We start from the raw sequence: 15,563 nt of genomic DNA on the forward strand, positions 1-15,563 counted from the left end.
TGCGTGGCTCACAGACGGGCTCGCGGCCTCCAGCCAGAGGCATGGGCCGGGTGCCGAGCGCGTGCTGGAAACGCCGGGTGTTTATCACTCTCTCTCTCTCTTTCTCCCGCTCTCTCTCTGATTGGGGGATGAAAGGCCCACCTGGGGGGACAGGCTGGGCCCCAGGTTGAGTTGTTGTGATTTTATGGACCTGAAGCACAGCCAAGCTGGCACACTCCAGCAGGTCCTGGAGTCGATTCGCGCACCGCGCACCACAGCCAGAGCACGGCCACCGTGAGCTCCGCTGGGAATGTCAGCTGGGAATCTGCGTTGAGAATGACCACTGGGAATGTCAGCTGGGAATCTGCGTTGGGAATGACCACTGGGAATGTCAGCTGGGAATCTGCATTGGGAATGACCACTGGGAATGTCTGCTGGAAATGTGCGTTGGGAATGACCACTGGGAACGTCTGCTGGAAATGTGCGTTGGGAATGACGACTGGGAATGTCTGCTGGAAATGTGCACTGGGAATGACCACTGGGAATGTCAGATTGTCTGCTGGCAATCTGCGTTGGGAATGACCACTGGGAATGTCAGCTGGGAATCTGCATTGAGAATGACCACTGGGAATGTCAGCTGGGAATCTGCATTGGGAATGACCACTGGGAATGTCAGCTGGGAATCTGCCTTGGGAATGACCACTGGGAATGTCAGCTGGGAATCTGCCTTGGGAATGACCACTGGGAATGTCTGCTGGAAATGTGCGTTGGGAATGACCACTGGGAACGTCTGCTGGAAATGTGCGTTGGGAATGACCACTGGGAATGTCTGCTGGAAATGTGCGTTGGGAATGACCACTGGGAATGTCTGCTGGAAATGTGCATTGGGAATGACAACTGGGAACGTCTGCTGGAAATGTGTGTTGGGAATGACAACTGGGAATATCAGCTGGGAATCTGCATTAGGAATGTGCGCACCTTCTCTCCCTGACGCAAACGAGAGGACGAGTTCCACTCGCTCACAGCTGTTTTTTCCCTTCTCAGCTCAGAGCAGCTAAAAGGGTGACATCTGGGAATGCGTTTTTAAAACACATTCAGTTCTCGCAGGTGGAGACCACCGCCAGTTACAAGGAGGCAACGATTTAGGGCTCTGGCGACTGGAACCTCGTTTATCTGCCCTGGATTACCAGCTGTGTAAACTTTGAAGGAAGTAGTTCTTAAAAAGAGCTTTGAATATCAGTGCAAAATAATTAAAATTGTCACTAAATAATTGTCACTTGCAATTGCATCTGTTCATTTGCTTTGCTGCAAATATAAATAAAACATATTCCCTTTAGAGTAAAAAAATAAAACAGTGCCTATTTGATTGGTGTTTCTGAATTTTTATGCAAGGGTTTCTCTTCTAAGATAACTGTGTGAAAGAACAGACATTGCTTTCTAAAATAACTTCGTATCAATGTCTGTAAATGACACTGCTTTCAAATGATCTAGCACAGCGTAATAGCCCTGAGAATTTCTTGTAACCAGAGATTATCGCCGAGAAGGTGATACATGTGTTTCCCGCATCTCCAGGGAATCGGTAGTTGAGCTGAGAGTCGTTTCTACATGCATCTCCCAGCCCAGCGAATGAGGACGAAACATCTCCCTCAGAGTTAACGTTAATTGAGAACACAGCCCGTCTACCCGGCTAATGAAACACAGCTTTAGAAAAGGCCACCAGTCAGTCCGCTGCTTTCCCATCCGTCTCTGCCGTTCAGTCAAGAGTTCACTTTACTTATTGAACCAGCCGCGGCATCTGGGGCGCGCAATTGGGAAACGCGAAACTGAACACGACTCAGTCTTAGCCAACCGCAAAAAAGACAGTCTCGGTGCTCTTTGATTTGTTTTGGGAAGGAAAACTCAGTAGTTCTGAACCGAGTTTATTGAAACGCGAGGACGAAGAACTCCTTAAAATAACGGTGAGGCACATTTAGAGCCAGGAGATGAGAACGCTTTGCGTAAACACTAGCACCACAAAAAAGGTCCTCACCAGAACCCATATGGACCTTAAAGCTGATTAACTTAAATGGACAACTGACTGCCGCAGTGACCGACCCCCCGCCACCGGAGAATTCTTCCTCAGCTGTGTAGTTCCGCGAGCTATGCTGGGTGTGCTCAGTGGCGTCCTGTTCGATTCTTAGAGAAAGCTGTGAAGTGCGGCTCTTTTTCTTCTTCTACCGATATCTGCTGCAAATGACAAATGTGCCTCGTTTGCACTCGGTCGACAGGAAAAATAAAATTTGTTCAGGTATTTGTTCCTTCCAAAAATTAATAAATACATTCATCAATATAAGTACATTTCAAACATCATTTTACTATTGTGGAAACGCCGCAACCACAACAACAACAAAAACTTTCAAACACCTTTCAAAAGCATTACACAGTTTTCTTATAGGCCTACCATACAGAGTGGACTTGTGAATGTTGCACGTGCACTTCCAAACCCATAAACGGAATCTTGTTAGGCTGTCATTCACGCTTTTGACTGATAGCTGCCAACTCTGAGGCATTCACAGATCTTCAAAGGCTCGAACGTTTACTGGGCAGATGGAGTTTTACGGCAAAGACTAAACTAGTGAACAGGACCGATGAGTCAGTCCTCTGGACACGGTGCGATGGCAGTTGGGCTCAGTTTTCACAAATGCATGAATGTTAAGGTCCATCACGTGAGCTTTCTGAACGTTTTCCGAAGTGTAAAACTGCGTTTCAGACAGTCTGCTGGCGACTGCTACGCTGTGTTCTCCCAGATTCAAATCTAGAGTCCAGAGTTGAGGCCAGACGGATTCAAATACCTCTTCATTGAAACAGTTATTTAATTTAACTGTCATTTTGATGTGGACTATACAGTGGGACCTTGACTCAGATTTCTTTTTTTTTTTTTTTTTAAACAGTCTAACCTCTACTGGCTTGATCAGAACTGAATTTAAGCTTTCTGTAGGACTTGATTTAAATATGTAAACTACTCTCAGTTAACAAGCATTTCATTAGCTTGGAGTAGTGTCATGCTGTTTCATTGTTAACTGTTTCAGTTAAACTGTGGCGAGTATCCACACGTGGATTTATATTTATTTTACAACAGCAGGAGTTTCATTTATAGATGCTCCAGACACAGCAACAACACTGAAGAGGTCACTGGCCTGGATCAAGTTAAGTTTAACACAAATAAAATGCAAGAGTTTTTGTTTTTTTCTTTACAAACACATGTTGATGAGTAATTGTGGTGATTTGCCAAATTAATTTTGTCAAGGGGGAAAACATTTAAACTCTTTGTGAGTCAAGTTAACAGTTTTTCAGTCACATCTGCAGTCTTACAAATTTGTGTCAACTTCTGCTCTTAATTATTCAATTTGCCTAATCATATCTTCATCTGACATGTGTAAAAGCACCAGCTACAGCCACAGACTGCAAGAGCATCCTAAAGATTTTGCTGTGCTCAAGTACAGGAGTGAAGCAGCGTGGTTTATAGAGCTGTCAGAAAACTAAAACTAAAGGTAACTGGTTGGAATCAAAACCAAAGTGCGGATCGGCTCTCCAGGACCGGATTTGGGCGCCTCTGTTTTAGGCCATAGTTCCACAGGGTGCCAGTGGAGGGAGCCCATTTTCAAAATTTATCGATTTAATTTTTATTCGAATAGTTCATGGAGCAGCCGAACCACTGTACAAACACTTTATTTCCAAGTGTCACACTACACTTCATTCTGGGTTAACCAATCAATCAGTTATTCTTATTTTTGTATGACAGTAGTTTACAAACAGGTTGTCACGCCGTGCTTCACAATGGACACTTTCCAGAGGGGGGAATAAAAAAAAAAGAGTACAGCCTCAAACGAGCAAATCGATCCCCTGATCTGGAAAACCTCCTACATCGTATCAAGCCTGGTCTTTGACTTCTGATTGCACTCTAGAAATCCTCAACAATCATTACACGCATGGCTCCAAGCATCAGTGTAAAACTGACCTTTAACCTTTTCCCACATATGAGCGGGCGTGTGCTCTGGAAGAGCGGACGAAACGCAGAGACGCCTTCTCTTTTTGTCACTTGACGCCATGGTAAAAGGCCTGCAAAAAAAAAAAAAAGCATTTTTGTTCTTTTTTTCTCGGGTCTTTGAGATTTGCAGAGGCGTACAGAGTGGCACTTAAGTGCGCTGCTCTGTTTGGCTGACCCTTCCTTCTCCGTGTCCCGGTCACGCCTGTGCATGCCTCGCCTTGCTCCGTCGAACCTGCACCCTTCCGAATCCCGCCGCCCCTCCCCGCGGCCCTCACTTAAGGGGGCCGGTCGAGGCTGGATAAGGTCTCCCCCCCGCCCCCCCCCCCCCCCAGTTTTCCCGCCTTTTCCCTCGGCAAACACCGCGCTGAGCCAGCGGGGGCTTAAAGGGCCCGGAGCTGCACGTCTCCCTTTCAGAGCCTGAAGCTGAGGCTTGGGCGGCTCTCAAAACCCCAGTTCTGTGTGTTTGCACGAGGTCAGGAGCCACCGAGGGCTGTCCAGCCAGGTAATGGCCCGTCGCCACGGGAACACAACGTCCTGTCATCCCGCAAGAAAAAGGGGGGTGCACATCCAAGGAAATGCACAACTACATGAAGATGGAGAATTTAGGGCCACAAGTCCCTCAGCAAACGTCCTGAACCAAAGTTCAAAGCTGACACGTTTTAGTTTTTTTGTTTTTTTGAAGTGAAGGCCACCAGGGTATGGAAGGTCAGAGTTAAAAACACATTTGAAGTACAGAAGTAGATCTTTGAAAGGAGTGAAATTTGTAATTACTGTAAGGAAACATGTAGTTGTTCCCGAGAAAATTCCCGAAAAGGTAGAACACCCTCAGTGCTGTATAGGCATGACGTCCCTAACAAACCCCAAACCTGCCACGCCAGTCATAGGGAAGCTGAGCTCCTCGTCTGTGTTCTGTGGACCTCTGCAGTTTACACTTTTATGGAAAGGTCCCCCTGGGCTCCGTCTCTGTCCTCAGGAATGCTTCACTGCAGCCTGAATGAGATGCTTTCCCTTAATGCGTGTATGCACTGCACTGGACTGCACTGGACTGGACTGCACTGGACTAGACTAGACTAGACTAGACTAGACTAGACTAGACTAGACTAGACTAGACTAGACTAGACTAGACTAGACTAGACTAGACTAGACTAGACTAGACAGGACAGGACAGGACAGGACAGGACTGCTTAAATTTACCTGCATTTACCCCACTAAACTGAATCAAACTGGATCGATCTAACCTGTGAACCTTCAGATCCACAAGACCTGGTACACCAAAAACTCAGCACACGGTTTTCAACTTGAGTTCACCATCTATGTGCTTAGGTGTTTATCAAGGTTTGTCGAGGGAAAGATGACTTAACCTTAAACTAACACCTGTGCGCTTTGCATGTTTATGCCGTACGCTTGTGTATTCTACTGGTGTTAGCGTTATCACTGTTTTATTTATTTCTCCATTTTGTTATTTATTTCTTCAGCTCACTTCCTATCGATCTGGGATCTCAAACTGAAGTCCTGGAGGGAAGCAGTGTGTGCAGGTTTTTAATGTTCTCTGATACATTTAAGCTTTTGCTTGGCTAAACTCCACTCACCCTGGTTCCAAGACTTTAACTGGCTGTGGGCTAAAAAAAGATATTACATAAACCTGGAATACGAGACCTCTGCAGTAGAGCATTTGCGGGAATCGCTAAAAAAATATCCTAAATTTCTTTTTTTTCTTTTTTTCTTTTTTTTTTTTTTACAAAAACAAAATTCCTCACAAATAAATGCATCCATCTGTATAAACCACAATGAAAGTGATGGAGGCATGGGCTGCTGAAGCCACAAACAGAGGCAAGCATCACATGAAATGCATTCAAATGCATGCATCTCTGATTTTAAATACAGGGGTCAAATACAAATTTTAACAAACAGGCTTATTTTATTTTCCAAACACAGCATTGAAATGCTGCTACACCCCGAGCATTAGTCATAATTTGGCCCCGCTCCAGTGTGACCCACTCAGGAAGCTGGTTCCTTTGACTGCAGGTGCTGCAGGTTAAATTTAGCTCACATATTGGCACGGGCATGTCCCCCCCTCCCCCCTATGAGAAAGAGGAAAGGGCCCCCCCCCCCCCCCCAGCCCTCCGTCTCCTGATCTCGGGGCGAGGAGTGATGGTTTAAGAGGCGCATCGTTTGCTTTAGGACCCCGCTCTGTTTTCTTGCTCTCTCGCTCTCCCCGTGGAGTGCCCTGTCATCACATTCCTATGAGGGGGCCGGTGTTACTGAGTGACTCTGTGTAAGAGAGCCCGCGATGGTTTAGGCCCTAACCCCCCCCCCCAACCCCAACCCCAACCCCTCACCTCTACCCTCTTCTTTTTACGCCGTTGATTCCCGTTGTCAACAGATGGGAGAACCTACACCCGCATTGTTGGTTTTTTTTCCATGAATACAAACAAACTGCTCCCCCCAACCACAAAAAGATTTTCTTGCTTTTAGGACATTAGAATGTTTTGGAATGACAGGAAACAGGAAGTGGCATTTTGGATGAGTAGCAGGAACAAATTTTGCAAGTGTTTTCGATAACTGCCCGAGGATGTGATGTGAAAAAAAGGAAGCGTATTGCCCACTCCAAGGCCTCCGGAGGTTAACAGAGGACGTTAGGGTTTTCTGAGTCAAATGATGGAAAATTCCTAAAAAACGGCAAGGTCACTGAAGGTCGACCGCAGAAGATTAGTACAGGCAAACAGCGTCTGTGTATGTTTGTAAAGGAACACTGCGTGTGTGTGTGTGTGTGTGTGTGTGAGAGAGTGTATTTGTGTGTGGGCGAGTGTGTGTGTTTGTTTGTGTGTGTGTGCATGTGTGTGTGTGTGTTTGTGTGGGTGGGTGGTGGGTATGTGTAAGTGGGTGTGTGTGTGTTGTGTGTGTATGTGTGTAGGTGTGTGTGTGGTGGGTATGTGTGTGTGTGTGTGTGTGTGTGTGTGTGTGTGTGTGTGTGTTTGTGTGTGTGCGGGTGTAAGTGTGTGTGGTCACACAGTGAGTAAGCCTGACTGAGCTCAGCAGGCAGTGCCCTAGGTTCCCCTAAATGGCTCCCAGTCTTCCCCGAGCTTCCCAGGCCTTTTTTTGGAAACTTCTCCCGCTCCTCTGCAGCCTCTGCTCTGTGCTGAATACATACGCATGCAGGTAAAGCAGTAAGAATGAGAGGGAGGCTTCCCTACAACACAGGCCTCAACCCACCTCTGAATGACACGCAGCACCAGGGCAGAGAGGGCTCTACGGAGGCCTGGACCCAGCTCCCTGGCACGGACACGGGACCCTGAACGGAGAGAGAGGAACCGGAGGAAGCCCCTCAGAGAGAGGGAACAATCCTGGATCTTCCCCAAGTCTGATTTTCCGAAACCGTCTTAAATGTGTCGCTCCCTGAGGTTCGGTCCCTGAATGGACCACCGCCCCACACACACTGCCTGACAGCATCTGGGCCATCGCCACCGCCCCACACACACACTGCCTGACAGCATCTGGGCCATCGGATCAGCGAAGATTTAAAAAAAAAAAGACCCAAAACACCACGTTTCCCACGGAATGCTTCCCCAAGGCGCCAGGTTTTTATTTTGTTATTGTCCATAATTCATGGGGGGGGAGGGGGGGCACACTTCCTGCTGGCAGCCCGCTGCTGCAGGGGATCCGGCCGGCGAATCGGCCCCTCCACAGGGCAGCTGAGACGAGCAGCAGCTCCCCGGGGAGGACGGAGGAGCCGGTGACCCGCCCTGCCGCTACACACCGCTGTACCGCCAACACGCTAAAGGGAGGAGCAGTCACGGCCGCCGGTGACGGTGGCCCGATAGGCACTCGCTTGCCGGGTTTGAGAGCAGCGAGTTGAGTGCGTGTGTGTGTGTGTGAGAGAGTGTGTGTGTGTATGGTATGTGAGTGTGTGTGTGAGTGTGTGTGTGTGTGAATGTGTGTTTGCTTGTGTGTGAACGAGTGTGTGCGTGAGTGTGCTTGGGTGTGTGTGTGTAAGTTACGTGTGTGTGTTCGTATGGTATGTCTGTCTGGGTGCGTGTGTGTTTGTGTGCCTCTGTGTGTGTGTGTGTATGTGTGTGTGTGTGGGTCTGTGTTTGTGTGTGTGTGTGTGTAGGGGGGTCATATCTCTGTGACACGTTGTAGGAGGTAGAAACGGCACAAAAGCACAGCCAGACACCCCCCCTCACACCCCCGTCCCACCCCCACCTCCCCCCCCCCCACTCCACTTCAAACCCACAATTAAGAGCCAGCAGCACCCCACAGGGTCTGAAGTCCTTTCATCCTTCAGGTGACCAATACGCGCCTGGATCGAGCCAAAATGGCCACCACCCCCATAATGTGTGCAACCAGCCAAAACAAGGGCTCCCCTACGCCAAGCTGAGCAGAGTCACGCGGTACCCCCCACTCCTTCAATGGGACACGGTCTGAGTGAATGCCCCCTCCAAAATCTGAAGACTCTTTTTTTCCCCCCCGCCCCACCTCTTCACGGAAGCATTCTTTGTGTTTCCTCCATGCCGATTGGCTGAGAGGCGAGCATAGAGTGAAACAACACGGTGTGTCTTATCTTGGTGAGCTTGTGCAGTCTGATTACATCTTTAGACTTGAGGACCCCGGTCCCTTTGTTGCGCTCGGTGGGGAAAAGGCCTTTAATTGCATCGCAGCCTCGTCGCCTTCAGTGTTATCTCTCAGCGATGCGCGCAGTTCCCTGGCTGGGTGTTTCTGTGTCTCCGCGCCACGCTTAATGAGCTATTGATCAGCAGATCTTCACGCGCAGTATGTCAGCACTCGGCAGAAGCCATCTGCGGCCTGACACAGCGCTCCCGAGCAGCCGCAGGGAAGAAGCTCTGTCCCGTCGCCGCTGCTCGTGACATCGTCCGCCGAGCGAAAACATTCGATTCGGTTGCGCTTGGAATGTTGGCGATTTATGCATCTAGGCATTTTCTTTTTGTGCTGATTTTAAGTTGCCCTGGATAAAGAGGGTCAGCTAAATGTCTAACGTAAAAAGGAAATAATTAGACTCTTTAAATAAATAGCTAAATAAATGAATGAATATTATTTATGATGATGATTATTAATACTATTATTATAATAATTATTATTATTATTATTGATGATGATAATAATAATCACTATTCACAGAGCACCTTTCATAAGAGGAAATGAGCAGCTCGATGTGCTTCGCATTGCTCTAAACAGCCGAAATAACGGGCAGACTCGACCCGCGTGTAATTGGTGCAGAAATTACAGAATGAATCACTGTAGTCCTCCACACACGCGCCCCGTCTCGCGCTCACGTCAGGTCCGCCTTTGATGTGGCGCCACGGCAACGGTAAGCCTCAGCCAGAGATTTATGGATTGCTCACATCTGGGGCTGAGTCTGGGGTTATTACAATGAGCTGTGAATCCTGTCCTGGCCTTTGATGTGGGTAAGCAGGGGGAAACGCAGCCCGTCGTGTTCTCAGAGCGCTGCAACAAATTGCTCGTGCCAATTTGAGCAATATCCAGTAGGACCTGCTGGGTGGCTGTGGAGTCCATCTTGGCCAATTGGGATTCAGCGCTTGGTCTGTTCTGGTAAAGGTGTATACCTGTACCTCCTATGCCATTTTACATGTACCACCGTCCAGCTCTTCTATTGCACTTGTATCATTATCTTGATGTTGTCATGTCTCCTAGTTTGACTGAACACTACTCTCTGATCCAGCCTATGCTTACTGTGTGAACTGGCCTTACCGTGTTCATGGCTATGAATAACTGTTACATAATGAGTATTGTACCTTATCAGACCTGTGTTTTGTAGTTGTTCCAGTGACCTTACTGTACGTTGCTTCGGATAAAAGCGTCCGCCAAATAAATGCAATGTAATGGTACAGCCTCCCACAGCTGGTCTCCATCTCAACAGAAAGCTTAAAAAAAAAGAAATGATAACACCACATGTAGCAAGCCTGTCCATTCACAACCGAAAGACTTCCATTTCCACAATCGAACAGACCCAGCCTTTACACCGCATAAGAATACGAGTCTGGGTGTGTTAGTACCCTTATGGCACTCCAAGGAAAGGCTAAATGGAACCCCCACTTCTGGGAGGCGGAGCTACACATGGGTTTCATCGCGAGCTGTTCTAATCCCGCGCGCGCATTTCGTACACCCCTCTGCTATTGCGTAACGGCCTGGCCGAAGATCAGCGCCTGCCGGAGCCAGGGAAGGCACTTTCCCCGTCAGCGATATCGCCATGCCAACAGGAAGGAAGCAGCGCCCCTGTGAAGGACAGGGCGCCGCCTTGGCAACGCTCGCGGGCACAAACGCCCTCTGCGGAGAACAACGGCGCTCATTATGGTCTGGCACGCATTACAGGACTCACTATTTTTATCGTTTTTATTCATCCATCCATCCAGCCGTCCAGCCGTTATCTACACCTGTTTATTCCCGGTCTGGGTCGCGGGAGGTGCTGGAGCCTATCCCACCATGCATTGGGGCGAGAGGCAAGAATACACCCTGGACAGGTCGCCAGTCTCTCTCGCCCTTTCCCTGCTGCACTCATAGAGCACCAGCCAAACACAGTCCCGGCATTACATTACATTACATTACATTACATTACAGGCATTTAGCAGACGCTCTTATCCAGAGCGACTTACACAACTTTTACCTAGCATCCATTTACACAGCTGGATATATATATATATATATATATATACTGAAGCAATGCAGGTTAAGTACCTTGCTCAAGGGTACAACAGCAGTGTCCTACCCTGGAATCAAACCCATGACCTTTCGGTTACAAGCCCAGTTCCTTACCCACTATGTCCCATGCGCTCCCAAGTTCACAAGATCAGCTCACAAGAGCAGCCATGGTGACACTACAGAACTCAAACTATGTTCTTGATAAATACTATAGGGATGACTTGATATATTGGTCTAGGGGCTGCATTTATTTATTTTTATTTTTGTTTAAATTTCTGCAGAAAGGTTTCTTCAAATATTGATGTTATTTTCTGGCTGGTTATTTTAGACATTATCGTTCCGAGCAAAGTTCTCAGCAAGGATTTGCGTGATGTTGACAACTGAACTGACACAAATTGAAACTACAAAACACTTGTGTGTTTGCTCGGGGGTGCTCTGGGGGGGGTGCAGAACCACACGTCTGGTCCTGAGAAAAGGCCATGGAAGCTCCAGCAGGGCAATTTTTTATTATTATTATTATTATTATTATTATTATTTATTTATTTATTGATAGTATTTGACTCTGACCACAAACTCAAAGTAATGCTAGAATGCAGCCGATTCCAAGAGAAAATAATCACTCATGTTGCCTGGTAACAGGTCGTTAACCTCAGTAATTACATCTGAGATAGCAACTTAGACAAGGGATAAAACTATATCAAGAAACAAGTCCAGGAAAGGCTGTCAACAGCCGAGATATAACCTGATTACCTTAGAAATGCTCATGTTTTGTCTCAGTGCAATATAGTAACTGTAAATAATCTATCAGCTGTGGGGGGAGGGGGAGGCTGGTCAAGAAAATGTTAACGATGGACTCATTTCACACTTTCAGGCAATTAAGCCTTAATTGCTCTTATGAGAGAAATGACAGAGCAGAAGGTTTTACTGGCGTTACCTTAAACAGGCACAAAAGACCATTCACTGGGGAGAGAGAATTACAAGCTCTCTGATATTTTCCTGGGCTTATCGGTCTTTAGCTATCAGCAAAGTGAGAGTGAGAGAGAGAGTAAGAGAGAGAGTGAGAGAGAGAGAGAGAGAGTGAGAGAGAGAGAGAGAGAGAGCGAGTGAGAGCGAGAGTGAGAGTGAGAGCGAGAGCGAGAGAGAGCGAGTGAGAGCGAGAGCGAAAGAGAAAGAGAAAGAAAAAGAGAAAGAAAAAGAAAGAAAGCACACAGCATCCACAGCCAGCGCTCTATACCAGGAAAAGGCGGGCTGCTCTGAATGGACGTCGCCTGTTTCCAATTTGGACACTTTGGCTCTCCGTGGGCCAGGAGCTCTCAGACCATATCAAAGGCACATGGTTTTCTGCGCACTGGAACATCTAACCACCAGTGTGGGCCAAAAATACCCTGAAATGTATCGTGTTACAAAATACCGCCCCCCCCCCCCCCCCCACGCCAATCCAAATAAATGTACCTGTAGGCTACAGTATGAACGGTGGATTAGTCGGTTGCTTTGAAAGTGATGCCAAGGTATAAATGATGAAATAAAAAAAACAAGTCACCTGTACTAGATATGAAATACAGATCAGTCAGCCTATAGCCAGCCCTGCACCGGGAAGGCGTAACATGACACAGATCAGTCCTGTACCTTCTGCTGAGAAGTGGGCGGGGCCTTTGTATTGGATTTTGAATTGGCTTGGGGATTGGCTGCGGATTTGGACTTCAATTGGACTGGAAGTAGATTTGACTGATTGGACTTTAGTTTGGATTTATTTTGTGTAGATATAATAAATGATGGGGCAAAACCTAGTATAAGGCTGGACCGGCCGACCAATGGTGTGACGTCATAACTTGGCCGACTAATGGTGTGACGTCATCACTCACTCAGTCACTCAGTCAGTCACAGACATTTGTGTTTGTAGCACTGGCCCCGCTGTTGCGGTCCAGCCAAAAAAAAAAAAAGCAGATGTTAAAAAAACAGACATTTTATTTAATTGCAGACGCAGAGCGGGGGGGTTTTGTAGGCCGGGGGGCTGACTCATTTGTGCGGCCATTTTGACTAATGCAGCCGCTCGGCGGGGCTTCCGTCTGGAGCAAAGTGCCTGTTAATCACAGGGCTTTCCTCTCACTGCCGGCGGTCCCCACGGCGACCGCGGCTGGCCCGCTTACCCCGGCGATTAGTAGCGGCCGTAATCGCCCGCGTGAGTCGGCCCAAACGGACCGTAACCGCCCGCGTGAGTCGGCCCAAACAGACCGGAATCGCCCGCGTGAGTCGGCCCAATGGACCTCGATGGACCATGTCAGTGTGTTCCTGTTCGCACACGCAGAGCCCGCCCGCCAGGCTGGGAACGCGGGGGGGGATACGAACCCGCCTTCCTGCGGCACTCTGCAACATGCCGGCGAGCAAGCGATCGCAAAGTTCTAAAATACCGGCAGGCGGTGAGGTCGCACCAGATCATTTTTGGGAAGTGTTTGGGCACATCACAGCCCATAAATGGTTTTCATTTTGTTGACTGACGATGCCCCTCAGATTGTGTTTGGTAAGTCTAGGTGAAGTGACCAAAACCCAGAGCACTTTTTTGAGCTTTGATGGATCCTTCATGTGGGGGGGGGGGCACCTTTTCAGGCAGGGTGCTGGAAATCAAAGCGAATGGTATTCCTGATCTGTGGATGCTGTGTGCTTACTTTCTCTCTCTCTCTCTCTCTCTCTCTCTCTCTCTCTCGCCCTTTCCCTGCTGCACTCATAGAGCACCAGCCAAACAGTCCCGGCATTACATTACATTACAGGCATTTAGCAGACGCTCTTATCCAGAGCGACTTACACAACTTTTTATCTAGCATCCATGTATACAGCTGGATATATATACTGAAGCAATGCAGGTTAAGTACCTTGCTCAAGGGTACAACGGCAGTGTCCTACCCTGGAATCGAACCCATGACCTTTCGGTTACAAGCCCAGTTCCTTACCCACTATGTCCCATGCGCTCCCAAGTTCACAAGATCAGCTCACAAGAGCAGCCATGGTGACACTACAGAACTCAAACTATGTTCTTGATAAATACTATAGGGAGGACTTGATATATTGGTCTAGGGGCTGCATTTATTTATTTCTGTTTGTGTTTAAATTTCTGCAGAAAGGTTTCTTCAAATATGGATGTTATTTTATGGCTGGTTATTTTAGTCATTGTGGAGGCGTAAGAATTTCAAACAGACATTATCGTTCCGAGCAAAGTTCTCAGCAAGGATTTGCGTGATGTCGACAACTAAACTGATACAAATTGAAACTACAAAACACTTGTGTGTTTGCTCGGGGGTTCTCTGGGGGGGTGCAGAACCACACATCTGGTCCTGAGAAAAGGCCATGGAAGCTCCCGCAGGGTCAGGTGATAACAAATCAGGTTTCCCCTCTGGGCCCTCTGTTTACAAACCTGACCAGGGTCCTTCGGCACAGCGTACACAACTTAGAGAAGATTAAGGAGATTGGCAGGCCGTGGAGACAGTGATATGTCCCCTCTATGTGAAGTTAATGGCTTTCCCCTCAGTCACATTTATTAATAAAGGAACGGGGTTATCACAGACATCTGCTGTGTATAAAACATAGCGTAAACAAGATTTACTTTTCCATTTTATCTTTTTTTTTTTTTTAATTTAAAAGAACCTTTGGGTTCATCCTGCAAATGCAAGTGGTCTATATGGGGTGAAATAGATCCAACAGGATAATGTAAGCCTGCTTTTCCTGTGCTGATGTACAACCCGACTGCTTATTTTTACAATTTATGGAAGCTTGTATTGGTGTGTGCGTTTGTTTAATCAACCAATCCAGAGACCGGAAATCATGACGCCAAAAAAGTGATTGCATTCCATACATTAGTACTGCACGCAAACTAATAAACGCGCCCACCCGAACGCACCCAAATAAAAAGCACAAGCTTAAAGGTTCACAGAAAATATCCTCCAACTTTTAACGAATTACTGTTCAGTTCATTAACAGGCAACTGTATGTAATTGTTTTAACAATGGCGTTGGAAAACTGACGATGCAAATATTGAGTATCCAATATCTTCAGTTTGTTTTTTTGGAATATAGTCTGTTGATAAATAATATTCGTGAACTCCCGTCATTCATTTAATGATAAAACATGCGCTATAAACCGAACTTCTTTTTTAAGTGTATGAGTTTGTCCAGGCTTTCCGAATGGAATACAGCCTGCCCACCCTTCTTCAATATCAGTTGCGTGTTCTTATATCATGTTATTGTGTCATGGCAAAGGGAAATTTTTCATTAAGTAGGAAAACAAAATGTTAAAATAAACTCACAGATAAAATATACTCACATATGCATGAAATGTGCCCATTCTAAGGTTTTTACAAGTTTATTTTTTATTTTTATTTTTTTATTTTTTTTACCTCTGCCAAACCGGGGTAGTGCCAAAGCGAAATGTAGAGAGGAGGCGGGTTTCATACGGTTATCATCGAACACGACTCTAGCGCGTGATTGTAGCGGCTGCACTGGGACTGGGATTAGTGCCAGGCCAAAGCAAAAGGTAGAGGAAGCGTGATTCTAGTGGCCGCACTGGAACCAGGGTTAGACAGATTTTTTCCCCGGGCCAGCTTGGCAAAGGTGTCTCTAGATTCTCACCACGGGTGTGAGCTCTCCCGCTGCCGCCTCGTAAATCGCGTCTACAGCCTGACGCTTGTTAGTGCTGTTATCACTCGGAAGCTTTTGAAGAGGCGTTCACTTATTGCCCCAGTAAAATATCTGGAAAAGCACTGCAAATAACAGGCCTACAAATCGACACATTATATATATATATATATATATATATATATATAGAGAGAGAGAGAGAGAGAGAGAGGTCATTTACGACACTGATATGCAACTTCCCTCGGAAGAGAAGCAAATAA

This window comes from Anguilla anguilla, chromosome 18 (assembly GCF_013347855.1).
Source record: "Anguilla anguilla isolate fAngAng1 chromosome 18, fAngAng1.pri, whole genome shotgun sequence".
NCBI lineage: Eukaryota > Metazoa > Chordata > Actinopteri > Anguilliformes > Anguillidae > Anguilla > Anguilla anguilla.